Here is an 18894-nt window from a genome sequence, read left to right as displayed (position 1 = left end):
TGGAATTTTTCTAGAGTCTCCTTCCCATGGGTCCAGATGATGAAGATGTCATCAAAGTAGCATAGGTAGAGAAGGGGCATGAGTGGATGAGAGCTGAGGAAGCGTTGTTCCAGGTCAGCAATAAAAATGTTGGCATATTGTGGGGCCATGAGAATGCCCATAGTGGTGCCTTACTCACACTGTTTCTCTTCTGGCAATCCCATGCCTTATTCATTGCACACCTTCCAAATTCTGGAACAAATGGAATAGAGGGCAAGCAATATAACATATAAGTAGAATGAATAATGAGAGTAAAACAACCTGAACGAGGCAGAATTTTTGAAGTTAGAACTCTTGTACCTAAGGGGGCAGCAGAGGCTTTTTAAATAAAAAGCACGAGCGAGTCTCACACAAGCACATGAGAAATAACTCCCTGTCTCTCCACCGCCCCTCAAAAAGTGATGATATGAGAAAGCAGTTTCAACCTATTAACTTAACAAAGAGCACTTTAGAGGTTCAAATAGACTGTCTTAGAAAATTCCCTTCAAAATAAATGTATAATTAAGAATCGGGAAATTAGACTGGAGTATGTCCCTGATTGATGCAACAGCATCAGGGACCCATTGTATAGTCACAGTTCTGCTCATCTCTGTGTTAGCCATATTGCAGTCAACCTGCGAAGACATCTGGAAGTGAATTCCTCCCCGCCCCCCCCCACCACAGTAGGGATTTTTCAAATGCACAAAATGATTAAAAACATTGTTTAATTGTGGACAGTTGCTTTTTATTTTGCTAATGTTTATGGTTAAGTGCATTGGCAGTACAAAAGTTAAACTTGTTTGAAGCATCCATTTGGTTACACTGTAAACATGAAGACTCCTCAAAATGATTGTTGATATTAGCAGGTCTCATTGTAAGAAGATATTTCTTTCAGGTTCACTGATGGAAAAGCCTAGCTTCCAAGACAGTAAGGACACAGAAGACAATAGAATTTACATTCAAGTATCAGAGGGGTAGCCACGTTAGTCTGGATCTGTAAAAGCAGCAAAGAGTCTTGTGGCACCTTATAGACTAACAGATGTATTTGAGCATGAGCATTCATGGGTGAATACCCACTTCATCGGATGCACCTACAAAAGCTCATGCTCTAATATATCTGTTAGTCTATAAGGTGCTACAGGACTCTTTGCTGCTTTTACAGAATTGACATTGTAAACTCTTTAGGGGAGGAACAGTCTTGTTTTCTGTGTTTGTACTGCCCCTAGCGCAGCAGGGTCCTGGTCCAAAAATAATAAAAACTAATAATAAATTCTCAGACTTCAGGGAATGAGGCCAAGAGCGAGACTCCTCCATTTGAGGGAAAAAGAGAGTTTCTCCTCCTGTTTTATTTTGAGGTAGAAGTTTGTGAATGAAACAGTTGTGCTGATTTCCAACAGCTGATATGGTCCTAAATCCCTATACCATTTTTTAACTCACATAGTACTTGAACCCAGAAACTGTTGAGTTCTAATACAGAATCATTTAACTTATATTTGGATCTTGGGTAAGTCCTCTAGGCCACTATTTTCAAACCTTGTTGCCTCAAATTATGCTTCATTTTTTTTGGCACTTAAATAGAAGAGATCTGATTTTTAAAGATACTGAAATCCTGCAACCCTTTTGACTTCCACTGGGCTTCTACTCAGCTCAACATCACTGAAAATAAGGTCAACTCATTGCAAAACCTAAATTTGTTATTATTTGAAAATATTTTCCTGAATCATTCTGTGCCTAAGCTCCACTATCTCTAGATGGGGATAATACCACTCACTGACCTCACAGGAGTACAAAGAGGATTACTTAATTAATGTTTCTAAGATACTTTGATGATGAAAAGTGGCATCATTAGCTGGGAATTTTGCATGGTTTAGCAATATTTGTTTTTCAGTGCCTCTCTATGCCTATTTCCCCACTCCCTTCAGCCAGGGAAGGACCTACAAATTCCCTCCTGAGGTAAAAATATACATGGAAATGAGTTACATGAGAGATAAGCCTGACCCAAGGTCATTTTTCCCCTAATGAGAGAGGAGTCAAAAAGCAATTAAAACTAACCTGATAAGTGTATTATTTAATTTTATGCTGTGGTCTCCCAGGAAAAGTTTGATTAGGTAACCATTCACGGCCTGCAGCTCCCATTGAATTCAATGAATTTTTGTGTTCTCAGCACCTCCACAAGCCAAACAAATTATTCCATGCAAGATATTGATGTGTTCATTCAAAATCTAAATAAGTTAGAATTTCATTTTTTTTTCTCAAGTGCATAATGTGAGCATATCTACTTTTGGCTTATGCAGTCTCTGTGTGGTCTACTTGCCCAGGCCATCTAGACTAGACTGAGCATCAGGAGACTTGTTTTCCAATTCTCAGCCACAGACCTGCCCTGTGACCTTGGGGAAGTCACCTCTCCATTTCCATTTTGTCTAGCTTGTCTGTTTTGGCTGTAAGCTCTGAGGGACTGAGACTGTGATGCTTTGCCTGAGCAGTGCATAGCACAATGAGACCCTTCTTCTGGCTGAAGGTAATATTGTCTAACTCCATATGAAGACCCTGTTCCAAATTCAATGGGTTTTTCATGTCTCTTTGTTAGGTATATAACTAGAACTGGTCAAAAGTGTTTTGTAACAGTGATTTTTTTCAACTAAAAGTGCCCTTTTTCCTAAAGAAAATTCCAGTTTTGCCCCCTACACCAACAAATAAGTAAATAAATATTTTCTTTCAGAAAAATCCAAAAGATGGCTCCCTGGTAGCCTGTCTAGAACGCTCTTGTCAATTTAATTGTCAGAAAGTGAAGTGACAAGACCTTTTCTGGAGAACTGGTTCTGGAGAATGGAAAGACAGAGTACAACAGAAAACCTTGCCTCTCTGCCCTGATTCTTTTTGCTTAACTGCATATATAATGCATTAATCTGTATTTGGAAGATGTGATTCTCAGAATGAAATTAGAGTTGTTGGTTAAGACCCATCTGCTTGAAATTTTGAATATGTTGGTTTGAGCGATTAGTCATTCCAAGAATTCTTGGTATCTGACTCATTGTGTAAAACATCTAAAATAAGTGCTCTATTGAGCATGAAGAAGGAGTAGGATAGGTTTAACTAACTGGAACTAATCCTACTTTCAAATGCAATGTCTAATGCACTACAAGAGACTCCTGGGAAGACACAGTTCTCTATTCTTTCTCCAGATCATATGAACTTCATGCAACTTTTGTATGAATTTTTGCCTACTGTTCCACAGCTTTGCTCTCTTTGCCTCACACATAGACTCATTGTATAAATTCTGAAGTCCATGAGATTTACAAATGCCTCAGTAATCTTTTTAATCAGTGAGATACATTTACTTCAGTTTCTGTCTGCAAGTACAATCTAAGGTGAAATGTGTTCAAGTTGCAAAGTCACTAGGCTTCAGATTTCCTTCTGTCAAAGGGACTACTATGGGACCAGGGCTGCTGGAGGCTGTGCTGATTTAATTCAGCAGGTGTCTTCTAGAGACACTAGAGGAAGCTGCCCTACCCACAGTGGGAATAGATGGGTTGAGGAGGCAAAGAGTTTTATAATTAGTATCATTTTCTTCTGTGGTTTGAATTTTAAATTGATGCAGCTGATTACTAAGATTGATGAGCAGCTGTGTGATAGTTTCTTGTGCACTTACAGTGCATGTTAATGTCCTTTGAGGGCACCTAGAATCCGTCATGGACACCTATTGTTTTATACATCAAAATGGATACATACAAAATAAATATCTTCAAGAGAGAATGGAGGTGAAGCCATCAGGAGGCAGTGGTGAATCCTCCTGGGAGTACAGTAGATTTGTTGAGGCATGAGTCAGTTGTACTTAATTTCTCTTTTCACCTGCTGAGGTCAATCTAGCCCAGCCTATTAATCCTTCTTACAGAGGATTCCAATTAGGTCACCCATTAGAATTGTATTAGGTGATACTTAAGTGAGCATGTTAGATAGTACACAATCAAACAGGGGCAAAGAAGATGCAGTTTGACATATAGTATAGATTAGGTAAACAAGCAATTGGTATTTTTGTCTATGTCAGTTCCAGGATTCCACAATGTTCCATTCATAAAGGTTATCCACACCTTGAAGGACACTTAGGCTAGGAAAGAATTCATATTCATATATGCTCCACTAATCGTTGATTAAGCAATAAATCCTAACTAAACTTTTTAGATCATGCAAACCCACCTTAGTATAAGGTTAGAGGTTAGAACAAAACTGAGTGACCTGACATATTTTAAGTTGGTCCAATAAGACAAAAAAAACAACTCCTATACATGAATTATAGATAAATAGTTTTACAAATGCTCATATGAGAAGTTCTACAATGAGACATCTTCACCTCTGTAAATTAAAGGAATCTTTTATACGTACAGAGATGCTGCCAATCTTAATACCACTGTTGAGTTTCTAAACTAGGTAAAGGCAACAGCCACAAGCAAGTACTAGGCGAAATGAAATACACAGGCAAAAAAAAAAAGTACAGTAACATGAGTCCATAAACAAAACCTCTACATAAAAAGGCTTAAGGTCGGTTGAGTGTATCACCCCATTCATAGGCAATCAGCAAAAACTAAGACAATGCCAAGTTAATGGGGCACTTCTTAATTATACAACAACATCCACAAAGCAGCTTTCCATTAACAGTGACACAATCTGCATCCTTATAAAGAATTCCCTTCCATTTCCAACAGATAAGGAAAGATAGACATATTAATCACATTCAGCCTAGAACACAAACCTTAATTATAATTGTGATGGGATGTTTACCCCACACAGGTCCTGAAGGGGTTAATGTGACCATGAGAGGCCAATTAACATACCTGGCAGCATCCTTGAGAGAGATAAAGCCCTGCTTAACTGATAATGAAACCCAGATGAGGACGGGTTGGGTAGTGATTAGAAAGCCAAGAAGTTTGTAGCAGAAAATGGCTTTTAGTCAATGGCAAGTGGAACTCCACAGAGGAGTGTAATTAGTTCAAACCTCTTTAACATCCTGATAAATGACCTCCATATAGAGATGAGTATTGGAATAGGGATCACATTATTTGCTGACAACTGTGCCATATGCACCAAAAGCAGAAACCTTGAAAGCACCTCCAAAAGAATCAATGATTCGTTTAAGAGAAGTGTAGAATGGGAAAAGAGATGTGGTTTCATATTTTCCATACACAAAACTAAGGGAATGATCTTCACAACAAGGAAAATCAAAAAGGCTGTAAAGTGATATCTAAATGACCAACAGATAAATATAGGGAAAAAATAAAAATTCTTAGGTATGATATCTGATAACAAGCTCTCACGGAGGGACCATATTGAAAATGTTAAATATAAGTGCAAAAATAGAATTAACTTACTTAAAAGTATCTCTGGAACATCCTGAAACATGGATATGAATATGGTTGTAAAGCTATACAAAGTGCTAATTAGGTCAATTATTGATATATGGATGCCAGGTCTTTGCATCAACGGTGAACACATAGCTGAGAGAACTAGACTATATCCAAACACAGATATTGTGTATCACACACAGTGCCTTCATTACTATGCCTGTGTGTACTACAGATAGCAGTCGGTGAAATGCCTGTCACTCTTTCAACGAACCAAAGTACTAGGTCATAGTGAAGATGACAACACAAAACTAATATATAATGATTGTTGGAAATTAAGCAGAGGCTTGATAAGACAAAAAATAACAAACAAATATCCCCATTTAAGTAGAGTACAGAAGTGGATAAATGATTTTAATGAAAAGAAAGAATTGAAAGAGATCAAAATCTATAGCTATGGGAAAATATCACTGGAAAATCATCCTCCTTGAGATAGACATGGAATTACATAATGAAATAAATAAAAGGAGAACACCAATAAATATGCAACATATAGAAAATCAATATATATGTGATGAGTGGAGAAATTATTTATAAATATATATCAATGGCTCCAAAGAGAAAAGAACAGGAAAAGTGGAAACATCTTTCTGTGTGCCCTCACTCAGACTCAAAAAAGCCATAAAGCTAACTAATTTTGTATCTGTCTTCACAGCTGTGCTAACAGGGATTATTGGGCTTTAAATGTGCTGCCAGATGCCATGGCCATCCTGTCTGAGTCCTTTTTGAGGGCTGCAGGCAGTTTGCAGTGGTAAATCTGACAGCACAAATGCTATTTTTAGTGAAATATTACTGCTAACTATCAAACTAGCACAACTGGATATAACCATAGCAATAACATGGATCCTAGCCCATGTAGGGATAGTAGGCAATGAATTGGCGGACTAAAAGGCAAAAAGTGCTATTAATCATGAACAAGTTGAGCTAGTAATCCCTTTAAGCAAACTGGAATTTAAATACCTAATTAAAAATGAACTAAGGGAGGAATGGCAAGAATTTTGGGCAAATAAAACAAAGGAAAACATTTCCAAGAAGTAGGCCCAACAGCTGACAGTGTTGATATAATCCAAGGCCCAGAGAGAAGAAGCAAAGTGGCTCTATTTAGCATTCTAATAGGGAATTGTGGATTAAATAGTAATTTATTTCTAATTAACATGCAGAAAGATTAATTATGTGTAACATGTAGGGTCCATGAAATGACAGATCATATCCTTTGGGATTGTAAAGACCGTGCTTATGTGAAAAAAAAAGGTGTTTATAAAGAAAACTCACAGGCCTGAACATAACAACATTTTCTTTGCAACATCTATCAAGAATACGAGGAAAATGGGGTCCAATAAAAAAAAAAACTCTTTTGAAATTATTTAAGAATACTGAGACAGATGTGAGTCTTTTAGACATGAAAAAAAATACAAAGGGAGAGTGCACAGCAGTCATAAATTCAGCAAGTGAGTCTGCTACAACACAAAACCAAGAAAGAAGAAGATGGTTGCATGGAGAGTCTTCAGTTACTGGGAGATAGAAACGGTAGCAAGCAGTCCAGGGGTGCAGTTAGGAATCTGAGGGACTAGACCTCAGCTGTCCCCTACAGAGTCACGGGGATAGAACCCAGAGTGGAGGGAGGGCTTATGTTCCCCTACCAACCACTGAGGAACTGGGGTGAAATCCCCTGAGATAAGGGGTGAAAGGACAATGGAGCCCAGATACAGATAGAAAAGCTGGTGTAAGGTCACTGGACTATAGCTTGGTTGTACTCTTTGGTACCTCTGGTAAGGGAGGACTTAAGTGTGACCTGGTGGGAGGGCCGACATGTGGGAAGAGATCCCATCTCAGCAGCAGAGCAACCATCAGCAGTGGGTGCCATATGGAGAGACAGACACTATGCCATGTCTGGCTACAAGGAGAAGCACCTTCAGTGAGTGAATTCCTTCATGACAATCTTATGGTTCCTTCACAAAAACATACCACACCTACGTGACTCATGTCCATACATCAGCCCTGAGTGTTAAGCTAATGTTGAGGTTCTAATTGTCATTTAGCATTTTTCACTAAAAGAGATTACTGTTTTGTTTCTTGTCTTATTAATTGGATAACCAACCTTAATTTCTTTTAAACAAAGTTGTTTTTTTTAAATATAAATTCCTGTGCTTTTTAATACAGGAATATGGGACTAGGAAAGGAGTTGGTATGTTGAGGTGACAGCAGAGTGAGGAGAGTATGAGGGGCTAAGTGTGGGGTTTTGGTAAATGGTGAGGCCATTTCTATCTTATTTATTTCACATAAAAGAGTGCCAATGTTCCATGGAAGCATAAGTCTGTCAAGTGCCAATCTTCCTCTGCTGTGCTAGCCACGGCCCATCAGAAGGAAGGATCCACTGCTGAAACTGCAAAGTTCAGAAACAGTTCCTAGCACTAGAGCTCATAGTTTCTCTCTCCCAGGAATTCCAGCTAGTGCATCTTCACTGAACAGCCTATCCTGTGAATCTCTATCTCTTTACAACATCCTAACCACAGATGAAGGGAGTGGCCATTTTTGGTGAGGGCAGGCTGTTGCGTCATTTCCACTGGATAATATGGAATACAATGACCATCTTTACTAGTGGCATCTCCTTCACTAGTGAAGTAGTAACTGTCTTTACTGAGGGCATGAGCATCTTTATCCCATTCTGGCAGGAAAAATTAATATAAATTAGAAAAATGGTGTTACAGCCCTGGATGAGCTCCCCATTGTGAACATGCACAAGGCTTCTGTATTGGACCCAAACCTATGGATCCAATGGACTTTTAAGGTTACCGAGTTTGAATAATATTCACACACTATCTATGGCTTGGTCTATACTTAAGACTTAGGTCAACATAGCTACAGTGCTCAATTGTGTGAAGAATGCTTTCATCAACCTAGGTACCATTGCTAACAGAGGTGGCATTCCTATAGTGAAGGAAAAATGCCTTCTGTCATTGTAGGCTACATCTACATGACAAGCTTAAGCCAGCATAGCTACAACACTACTGCTATGTCGCTATAAGCTCCATAGTGTAGACATGGCCTGAATCTGGTCTTTTATACACACTCCTGGGAAACAGACCTTACACCTGGTACCCTTTCTTCGGGATGTCAGGACTCCATGGTCCAACTGCCACAGACCTCATGGTTAGTGCTGACCCCCCAAATCTCCCCAGTGGCTTAAGCAGTCCCTCTCCAAGTCCTGTCTTGCCCTTTGAGAACATTGTGACAGTTAATCAAGAGACAAATAGCCTTTTTAAGTAATTTCTAAACCAATCATTTGCAAGACTCTGTTTCAGTTTCGTCGCTCTTTCTGAAAGCTCTTTGGGTCTTAGTCTGTGTCCTTCCAGGGAGTCCAGGATTTTTCTGCACTCCTTTTTCTCCTGATCAGTCTTCTCTTCATGTGCTGGTCTCCTCATTCCACACACAAAAGCCCTCTTGCGCAATCTTGGTCATGAACCCTAGACCTCATGCCCCAGATGTTCTGCATTCATATGCACAACCCCTTTTGTTTCAGAGTGGGATGAAATCTTTAAGAGTAATCTGAAAGTAATAGCCCTTGGCTGGTAATATCCATTGTCTTGTAAATATAAGATTATTAAATTGTTGACTGTCCTTAATTTTTAGGGACAGACACACAGGTTCCTGTCCCTCTCCCCTTCTCAGAGAAAGGGTGATGCCAGGATATAAGATAGATATCAATACAGTGTTCATAAAATCAAACTGGAATTCATAAATTTACAAAGACAGATTCCCACACTGTCACAGATGGGAACGAAATTTGTTAATAACTTTGCTGAAATACAATCTAATTTCTTCAAATGTCCATTTAAATATACTTGGAAGGGAATTTTGACTATATGGAATGTTTGTAGGGTAATAAACCAGCTATTAATTCACAAAATGCCTCCACAAAAGACCAGATATGGAAATTTGTAAAATTAGTTTTAAACTCAAACTAAGTTACAGATCAAATTGAAAACCCCCAGAAAATGCAACTTTTACTCATAGGTTACATTCTGTAAATTTGGGGAAAATAGACTGTAATGCTTCTTAGAAAACAAAGATGATGGGTCTCTGAGTTCAGTGAAAAATCAACTCCAATCTTACTATGGAGGCACTACCATACCTCTGTAATAAGAATATCACAAACATACAAGTTATAAAATCCCAAACTGCACTTGCAGGGTATCAGTGTGCCCAAACGTTGACAAGTTTGTTATAGTTACTAGTCTTATCAGAAAATTGAGCAGACTTTTAACCTATTACCATGAGATGATTAGCTTCCTGTCCAAAATGGTTTCATTTAAGCTGCAGGAGAGGAGCTAAGTAGTCTTGTGCTGTGTTTTCTCAAGTACCAGCACTCACACACTCTATTTGTTTCCTGGAGGGCAGCCAGTACTGAGAGGGGATGGGTGACAAGTAAGTCATATTGCAGAAGAGGGATGTCTCACACTCTTGAAGCATTTTTAAGCTCCATCATAAAGCTGATTCATACTGGTATTAAACTTAAAACTCTTGAGGGACAGTGAGACTCTTTACAGGCCTGTTTCACAGTTTGAATTGAACTGAACCTTTTATTAATAAAAATAAAACACCTTCAAAAAAGAATTCCCTGCTCGAAAGCACTTCTTTGGAAACCTAGGCAGATGCTACCTCTCCCCACAAACCAACACAAAACAGCATATAGTAATGAATCCTTAATTTGAATGAATAGTGTTCTAATTTATCTGTGAAGAAGCTCACAACGGGTTCTACAACAACATTCAATATAGTTAAGATATTCATGAATTTCAACAGAAATCACTGATTGCGTAAGCATTGTATGACAAGAATTTTTCTGCTAATTATTTTTCAGTGTGTTATTTTATCTATTATACATGGTGACTGAATTCTGCAATCATTATCTGAGGAGAGATCTTGTGAGTTTAAAACTAGGAAAGGGACTCGTACAAGAAGTAGAGCTGGTCAGGAATTTTCCAACTAAATCCTTTTCTGGTGGAAAATGGAGATTTGTCCAACTGAAACTTTATGTGAAATCATATATATTCTGCCAAAAAATTAACCAAAAAGGTTTCTTGGATCCAGAATAAAACTTCTGGTCACAAGAAGGAAGACTCTTCACCCCACCCCCACCAAACCCCTTCTTCTCTGCTAATAACCCGGTGGTAAGAGCACTTCTAGAAAGTGTCAGAGACCTCGGTTCAAGTCCTTGCTATACCTTTTTCAGAATTTGGGTGCTTCATTTTTTCACCAAAATGTCTCAGTTTTCCCCTAAGGAAGAACAGGAAAAAATTATAATCTCAAGATTTTTTGCAGGACAAGAAAATCGTTTCCCACCCAGCTCTGAAGAGTATTTTTCAGCAGCTGACACTTCGAGAATTACAACTAATACACTTAGAGAAAGCTGTAGGAAAATGACTCTCTGGAAAGCTTTGCTGCTTCAAAATCATCTGAGTCCCGTGAAAAGCTATTTAACTGACTAGGACACCCAGGATACATACATACCATATTCCCAAACTCATATACCATGCAAGGCAGGAGAAAAGGCTTGTGTCCAAAATGAATATGCTGGATGTAGGATTAGAGAATAGTGAGCGCTTTCTCCTATACAGAAAAAAAGGGAGGGAGAACACTTATCAGATTGTGAGAGAATTCAGGCAGTGACTTGAGATTCCCCCCCGCCCCGCCAAGTGCTGCTGGTTTAACAACATGGTCTGAACTGACGTTGCTGAAGACAAGATACTCAAGAATTTTAACTATTAATTGCCAAAGAACCACAGTTAAATCCTCATGGACAATGTCAATCATATCACTCTGCCATCACAAGCTACATGCAATGCCTTCACTTTATTCAGATATTAAGGTGAGGGTAGCAATATAAAACCTTAAGATACATTTAAACCCCTATCCAAAAGTTAACCCAAATTCTTAAGAAATCTCAATTAAAAGTCAATGAATCCAGTCACAGAAAAACTTACATAACTTTTCAAACCGTTGGTTTTATTTTTATTTACTCCCTTGTAATGCTATGGGTTGCTGAAATTTTTCTCTTGTCAAATAAGAATACTACTCATGTCACTGGAGTATATGCACAATACACCACTTTGGATAATTGCAAAAAGCCTCAGCTTTGCTTTGGTGTTTAATTACCTTCAAAAGCCCTTTATTGTCTCAACAACTCCTTTACCTTGATCATTAGGCTTTCCATCCATCATCTAGTTCAGCCATTAAGAGACAGAACTGGGTTCTGCAGTACCAATAGTTATTTATAAAATTCACCTTTGTGGCATTGGTCTGATTTTGTACTTGTGAATATATACATCATTACTGCGGAGCAGATCCACAGGAACAATTTCACAAATGTTCACTTGGCAGGATATTGCATCCCTTTGCTATCATAAATATACTGGTATGAAAGGACACACAGGGCCCAGTTTTCACATTAGGTGATTTAACAGGATGTCCATACAGTACACTGGGATACTCAAACCAGCACTTAGCCAAGTAAAATTGGCACTTATTTTTATGGGATCCATATAGCACCCAGGCTATTGTAAATTATTCTATCTCCACTGAAGTTAATGAATCTATGACCATTTAGAGCACTGAGGACCTGACTCCTGGTCTCTGCCCACAGGGTTTATATTCTAAATTAAGATTAACTAGTTAGGGATGATTCACTCTAGGGGCCAAGAAAATACAGCAGTAAGATCATGCTGTTACTTTGATGCAAGCCTCATGGAAATTATAATATTTTTTTTCTTTAATAGGTAGTGTATAATACCATTGCGGTGAAGGAAAGATTATCACCACAGTGGCAGTTTTTTACTCCAAGCAGGATATTATATGTAGGTGTCAAATTTTTATTAGTTTCATGGAAAGCATTTTGAAGTTTCTTTACAATCCCAATATACTTGGAGATTATTCCCAATTATATTGGGCATCATGATATAGTTCTCTGGACAATATTTATACTACAGTATTCTGCAAAACTCCCAATACTTCATCTCATATGATATGTGTTTCCTTTCAGCAGAGGAGACAAAACTCTAGGGTTGGAAACAAGTTAACTGTAGTCGACTGTCATTGAATCTATCCTGGGTTAAGATTTTTTAATTGCCGCAAACTAGCGAAATATGTGTCACTTAAAATTAAATTCTCCCCTGTGTATCAAAGCACTAAGTACCTGCTAGCTCAGCAATTGGACAGAAAAACTAGCTTTCACAATGTAACTGTCTCAGGATGCAGAGATTTTCTGTCAGAGGTTATAATGATCCACACTGATCAAGAGCTAGCAGTCTAACAAGTGTGAAGAAATGGTTAAAAAGAGTTTACAAGATGTCTGCAAACAGTTAACCCGCAAATTGTTCCAAAGTTTTGTACAGTACCTATTGATTGTGAAAGAAAAAAATATGAATGACTGTTATTTTAATAAGGTGTCTGGGAGTAAAATTTACAAGATCGTCTTCAACTATTTTCATATGTGTTATATTCCTTAAACTTCTGTTCAGTAAATGACAAATTTAAGTCAATATAGTAGTGATATACTATTTATTAAAGGTAATATCCAGATCTTGGGTGCTACTCATGCAATCAAGGCTGGAATTTTGTTCTATATTTAATAATATATAATATAAATGAATAACTAATTATAAAATGTCATCTACCCAAAGGTTTTAGAGTTACAGTAGACCTACTGAGGAAAAATAGGTTTGTGCTTTTTTAAAATTCCTTTAAGATTCATAAGAAAGATCTGAAACTTTTGCTTACTTTGTTTTAAAGGAGAGATTTTCCCTGTTCTGCTTATTATATTTTAACATTAGAAAATCTGTTCTTATGTACCATGAAACTCTGTGGAAGAAAGAAGAAGTAGTAGAGTTATGATATAATAAAATAAGAGATGGAAATTGCCAGTTGTGCAGGGAAAGGAGTTTTTTATTCAGATAATTTTAAACTGCACTGCTTTTTTGCCATTAATCTCCTAAAGTGTGACTGATCACTTAACATTTTTTATATGCAGTTGTCTTGTCTATGTGGATTTCAAATAATTTTGGGCCTGATTCTGCAACCTTTATTCCTGAAGACTATACAGTTCTGTGCACTTAGCCTCACAACATTACGAACCAGGTATGATCAACCCCATTTTTCAGATAAGGAAAAGGAAACACAAAAGAGTTAAGTTCACCAATCTTACCTCAATAATAAAAGTGAAAAATCAGAACACATGCATATTGTTAATCAGCAAAATTATACAGCAAACACTTCTAGATAATTACCATCCAGTAAAAGATACCTTTTAAATTGGGTCAGCACTAAATATATTAATACTGACAGTTACCTTGGATTTATTTTTTAAACCTGATGCTAGTTTTTACTGTGTTTAACCAGTTTCAATCTAAACTAAAAACAAACAAAATACGTATAACAGCCATGTTGTCAAAAAGAGAAAATTATCACACAGCAAGGAAATAGACATTTACTTGTCCATTCTTACCCTTCCTGGTCAAAGTAGCTCTGCTTGGGTTTCAGTTTTTCAGAATTTGATACAACATTTTTGTATTGCTAAGAGTCATAGAAGGCACTATGAAGAAAATTAAGAACATCTTGCCAAGCTGCCTTTACATTGTGGCTAGGTCTTGATTTTTTTTTTCATGCTTACTTCAATATCTTCTGAAGTTATTCGTATTTTACAGGGTATGTTCTCCATGTGATGAAAGGAATTATGACTGATATTTTCAAAGCAGTGAAGGGGATTTAGCCATACTTGTCACATTAAAATTAATGGAAGGTTGTCCCTGGGACATTTCTAAAATACTAGCACTAATAGAAAAATGGGATTTACATGCCACAGGGGAATTCTGCTATTTCAATATTTGGTGGTTTTTTTTCCCTTGAATCATGATGAAAAGCCAAACATCAAAACTTTTTTGCAGAATGACCATTTTTAATCAAAATGAAATTTCCTCACTCCAGAAACAAAGTATTTTGCTTTAAAATTCCTGAACCAAAATGTGTTGTTGATTTGTTCCTCTCACCCTCATTGCACATTTCTTTTACAGACTGTTCTTTGTATCTACAGCTGATTTAATAAAACTCCATTTTCTGACAGGAAAGTGTTTTATACAGATTGTTGCCAACTCTATACAATGCAAATAAATAATGCATTGGTGTAACCAAAACAAGTAGCTTACATGTTGAGTGACAGACTGGAGATGCAGTATGAATGGCAATTAATAGGATAAGTAAACATTATTAACATATGGCCTTTACTATTTGCTTTCCCTACAATACCCATCTTCTGCCCCTAGGTATGTAAGCTTACACTTATTTTGCACACCCACTAAATGCCTAACATTGCAAAGCACATTAATTTATCAGTTACTTCCTCCCTTACCCCTAATCAGCTAGCAGCCCATGTGTAAATTGTACATTTACATTGTATTTGGCCCAGAAACTTCCATAACAGCTGAAGCTATTTACACCAGAAGTGAATTTAGCCTATGAAGTCTCCAACCTTTCAAGGCTCTGAGCACTTCCATTCCCATTGTCTGAAATAGTATCTGTACTGCACTGGTTTGTGATTTAGCTTAAGCTTTGGAAGGTATTCTGAGCAGGTAATAAAGCCTTTGAAGCTGTTGAGAAGTTACCATTTCAAAGAGTTATTACAGAAAGTTCAGCATGGAATTATTCTGGTAGAAGACAGGCAATGAAATCCCAGTTGGTATATCTAGAAACAGCTCTGAGTGACATCCCTTTATTAGTGCTCTTTTTGACATGAGAATTTGGAGTAACTGAATTTCTGGGTGAGTTAACAGGGGACACATTGAAATAGTTGGTGTGATCATCTGTGGCAGGTGATAGAAAGGGACTCAAATTAGGAACATACAACTATCATAAAGCAAATTTTCACTAATGAGGGTTTGTGTCCGTTCAGCAATGATATTATCAGCCAAAAATACTATACACAAATGACAAAAAGCATGTGCTAGACAGAAACCCCAAAGAGAGTAAGCCTTCTCTAAGAAATAGCCTGCCTGCATTTTCACTCTAGTGTGTCTGTTACCAATAATCAGAATTTGCAAACAATACTTGTAAATTGACCTATTTTTGCCCCAGACGTCTGCACCACGATGCTAGTTTCATAGTGCAAGTACGATGGAATGTGTATTTGAATTTTAACAAAGAACAATTTGTTCTTGGGTACATAGTAGCAGTAAGTTGTAAAACAACCCAAAAAAATAGAATTTAATTTTAAAATTGATAACTCTGGTATACTATCACTTCAGTTTTTGTATTGTCCATTGAAGCAATATTAATAGAAGCAAAACCACACTCTAATCCCACTCTACTGTGATCTTTAAAACTTAATACAAACAAACAGCTGGGCATCTTTGTTATAAATACACTTCATTTTGGATCTACCTGCATATGACTTTGCTGGAAGCTAAACTGGACCTCTAAAACTATTCAGACATATCAGCATGCGGTACTGACTGTATTTATTTATAATCCTGTAGTAACTATTGCTTAGTGGCATTGACCAGCTATGCTAGGAAGTGGACAGGAGACACTGGATATTAATTAGGCCATAGTTTTATTCTTAAATGTCTGGGCGTACCCGGTAGATAACAGTATACAGGACAAGTAATTTCATAATCATTTCAATATATACCAGGGAGACTCACTTCCGTCAGTCCTCCTTCTTACCCATCCTGATCCCTAGCCAACTCGCTGCCTGCCACTTGGAATGAGGTTTAAGAGTTGGCTATAAAGGAGAGGGATTGGGTCCCTGCCATGCTATTCATAGGAGTCCTAACTCTCTCCTCCCACCCTGCCCAACCCCAGTTCTACTTCTCTAAAGAATGACTCCTTTAAATCCTTTACTAGACCTTTTTTTTTTTTTTTTTCTGATCAATGTATCTTTTCCCTATGGCGTGTAAGCACTGGACATCTGCTATCTGTTTACATAACGAGTTGCAACATCATAGCCTAACTCCTTTTTCATGTTCTCCCCAATTAAGCCCCCTCCCTGAACCCCCTATAGGGAAAGTGGGAAAAAAGACAAAAAAACACTTCACCTAGGCGAATCTCGCAGTGAGGGAAAAACTCCTTCCCAGCCCCTTGAGAAAGGACCAACTATCGCAATGCTCACAGCAGATCCTGACACATCCCAGTATTTCACCAACGCCATGGGTGGGAGGGTGGGTGCTGCTCCATCCAGTTCAGAGAAAAGAGGGCTTTTCCTGAACAAGCATGGACCTATATAGTCCCCACTCTCTTCTGGTCATCTGTGGGTGATGGGTCAGCCTCCACAGGCTGATCTGCTCTGCAGCTGCAGAAGAAAGTCACTCCCTGGCACTCTAGCCCTCAAAAGGCACACATCTTTTCCAACAAGCCAGATAATGGCCCCTACCACTTAACATGTGGTGAGGTCATTTGATCTGAATCCAGACCTTTACTGCTGCTTAAATAAACATGCTTGTCAGGGTGTTTTAATGGTTGGCATTGCAAGAATCAATAAAGTCCAAAGATATCTGATTTGAACTGATGGCACTATAAGGTTCAGAACATGGCACTTTTCCCCCATTCATTTGTTTCCCCTGGTACAGTTCTCTCTTATTAAGAATTTGCACTACTTCTTGCAGTGCAGTACAGATAGAGGACTGTACAGATATTGGTACAAATGGAGGATGTGAAAATGAATATTGAGAAAATCATGAAATAGTTACTTCTAGATAGCAAGATAAACAGTCATGTTTTTTCATGAAGCAGTGTGACTGTTCGAGTCTTCCAAATATTTTCCAGAAACAGGCATTAATTAAGGAATATTCCCGGAAAATATATATATCTTTATGCATCTTATCTTAACTGGATTGTTAACTGTTTGGGTCAAGATCTGCCTTTTAGTGTGGGTCTTGTTCAGGACTGGGGCATTACTATAATAATTATAAACAATAATAAAATCCTCTTAAAAAGTGAATAGCTGAATGGGATGTGATAAAGTGATACTGAGAAAAAGGCAGAAATATCTTGATTCCCGGCACTTCAATTATTTTCCCCTCATATACAAAGTTCAGTCTTAGGCCTGGTCTACACTAGTCTGTTATTTCGGAATTAGCTGAGTTAATTCGGAAAAAAAATATTATTCCATCCACGTGACCAAACCGGTTTTTTCGATTTAAAAGGCTCTTTAATCCGATTTCTGTACTCTACGTCGGCAAGTGGAATAGTGCTTAAATCAAGATCGCAATCCCAGATTAAAGGTATTGTGGACGCATTTCAACGTTATTGGCCTCCGGGAGCAACAGTCTCAACTCTGATTCACTACCCAGATGGGCAGGAAAAGCCTCAGGAACTCTTGAATTTCATTTCCTCTTTGGTCACCATCAGCACAGGTGACCGTCAGCACAGTCCACCATCACAGGCGACCATGCAGAGTCCACTATCACAAGAGATCACGCAGTCCCAGATTCGCAGATGAGCTCCAAATGGGAGGTTCTGGATCTCATCGCATGTTAGGGAGACAAGTCTGTTATGGCAGAACTACGTTCCAAAAAAAGGAATGCAAATACGTACGCTAAAGTATCCCTAGGCTGCCTGCAAGCTGAGTTCTGTTGCTCGGCTGTGTGTGATGGCTTACTCATACCAAAGTGTCCCCTTTGTTCTCTGAAATGTATATTTTAAAATACTACCCTCCCTTTTTCTTCTCCCACAGGTGCAAATGTTTCAACACAGCCCCTATCTACTCCATCTCAAAGGCTGGTCCAGATTAGAAGGTGGAAAAAACAAACTCAGGAAGATATGTTCGCCGAGCTCTTGCAGTCCTCTCACACTGATAGGGCCCAACTGAATGCATGGAGGCAAACAATTGTGAAGTCCCGTAAAGCATTACAGGAACAGGAACAGAGGAGGGACGCGCGCGATGAAAGCAGGCAGGATGCTATAGTCAAACTCATGGGGAAGCAAACTGACATGTTTCGCTGTATGGTGGACCTAATACAGGAAAGGCAGCAAGACCACAGACTGCTGCTCCAGCTCCTGTATAACCGCCCTTCCTCCTCCCCAAGTTCCATAGCCTCCTCACCCAGACATCCAAGAACACAATGGGGGAGGCTATGGGATCCACACACTCAACCCCAGAAGATCGCCCAAGCAGTAGAAAGTTGGCATATGCAAACTTTTGATTTGGTTTCTGGACCTGCCCTTCCCTCCTCCTCCACCCCTCTAACCCAATCCCTCTCCCCCAGTATGCCTTCTGATTTCTCTCAATGTGTTGTGCAACAAATAATAAAGAACAGTTTTTAAACAATTTCGATTTTATTTCCTTTCATATATATAGGGGGGAGGTAAAGTCAAGAGAAATGAACACAACTGTCACACATACCATGGCCAATCATGAAACTGGCTTTCAAAGATTCTTTGATGTGCAGCGTATCCTGCTGAGCTCTTCTAATAACCGTGTTGTCTGGCTGTG

The 18894-nt window shown here is 38.4% G+C and overlaps 1 pseudogene; it reads left to right on the top strand.

The window, feature by feature from the left end:
* Nucleotides 1-18604, top strand: part of LOC142046729 (uncharacterized) — a 141358-nt pseudogene extending 122754 nt beyond the window's left edge.
* Nucleotides 18605-18894: the final 290 nt, after the last annotated feature.

Source organism: Chelonoidis abingdonii, chromosome 1 (genome assembly GCF_003597395.2).
Source record: "Chelonoidis abingdonii isolate Lonesome George chromosome 1, CheloAbing_2.0, whole genome shotgun sequence".
In the NCBI taxonomy this organism is placed as follows: Eukaryota; Metazoa; Chordata; order Testudines; family Testudinidae; genus Chelonoidis; species Chelonoidis abingdonii.
The sequence above is the reverse complement of the archived record's forward strand: the minus strand, read 5'-3'. Positions and strand labels throughout refer to the sequence as shown.